General features: G+C 52.2%; 1 pseudogene; it reads left to right on the top strand.

Annotated features, from left to right (window-relative positions):
• Positions 1-482: 482 nt before the first annotated feature.
• On the top strand, positions 483-600 carry LOC124616973 (annotated as a pseudogene).
• Positions 601-978: the final 378 nt, after the last annotated feature.

The following is a 978-nucleotide window of genomic DNA, read 5'->3' as shown; positions in this document are numbered from 1 at the left end:
AGTTTTCTGGTGGTTGCCGTTGAACGAGGCCTCTGGCGGTCCGTTTTGGCTACGAGGCGCTCCGTAGTGAATGAAGGACGGTGATTGGAGCTCGCTGGGCGAGTAAAGAGCAACAGGGTAAACACGTCAAGGAGGACGCTGCGACCAAAAGACGTGCGGCCTGTGGCAACTTCCGTTTCACAACTCACGCTTTTGGTGATTCTACCTTACAGGCGCCACTTCTGTATGTACGATATTGCACTGCCTGTGTTATTCAGATGGCGATACACTGCGTGACCATAGCTGTTATGAAACATACTTGATGAATTCGCAACTGCGAATAATGACTACCATCAGCCTTAGAATCGAATGACGACAATGAAAATTTCTGGCGGACCGGGACTCGAACCCGAAATTCCCGCTTATCGCGAGCGGTCGCCTTACAATTTGGCTATCCGTGCACGACTCAACGACCAGATTCAAACCTCCCTATGAAGTCAACCGGCAACGGCCTTGCCGCAGTGGATACACCGGTTCCCGTGAGATCACCGAAGTTAAGCGCTGTCGGGCGTGGTCGGCACTTGGATGGGTGACCATCCAGGCTGCCATGCGCTGTTGCCATTTTTCGGGGTGCACTCAGCCTCGTGATGCCAATGGCGGCTTCGGTCAAGAATACCATCATATCGACCGAGAGAGCGGTGTGCTGACCCCACGCCCCTCCTATCCGCATCCTCCTCTGAGGATGACACGGCGGTCGAATTGTTCCGATAGGTCACTCGTGGTCTGAATAAGGAGTGCTTTTTTTATATGTCGTCAACCACATGTCTACGACCTGTACTCGCACGTGTATAGATCGTATGGTTGACGACATTTGGAGGTTTGAATCTGGCCGTTGAGTCGTGCACGGATAGCAAATGGTGCCAGCACATTAGCTCAGAGTGTTCGATCAGAGAGGTGGCTGGTCCCTGTGACGAAAAAACTGAGTGGAGGTATCAATAA

This window comes from Schistocerca americana, chromosome 5, assembly GCF_021461395.2.
Source record: "Schistocerca americana isolate TAMUIC-IGC-003095 chromosome 5, iqSchAmer2.1, whole genome shotgun sequence".
NCBI classification, from domain to species: Eukaryota; Metazoa; Arthropoda; class Insecta; order Orthoptera; family Acrididae; genus Schistocerca; species Schistocerca americana.
This window is presented reverse-complemented; position numbering and strand designations above follow the sequence as displayed.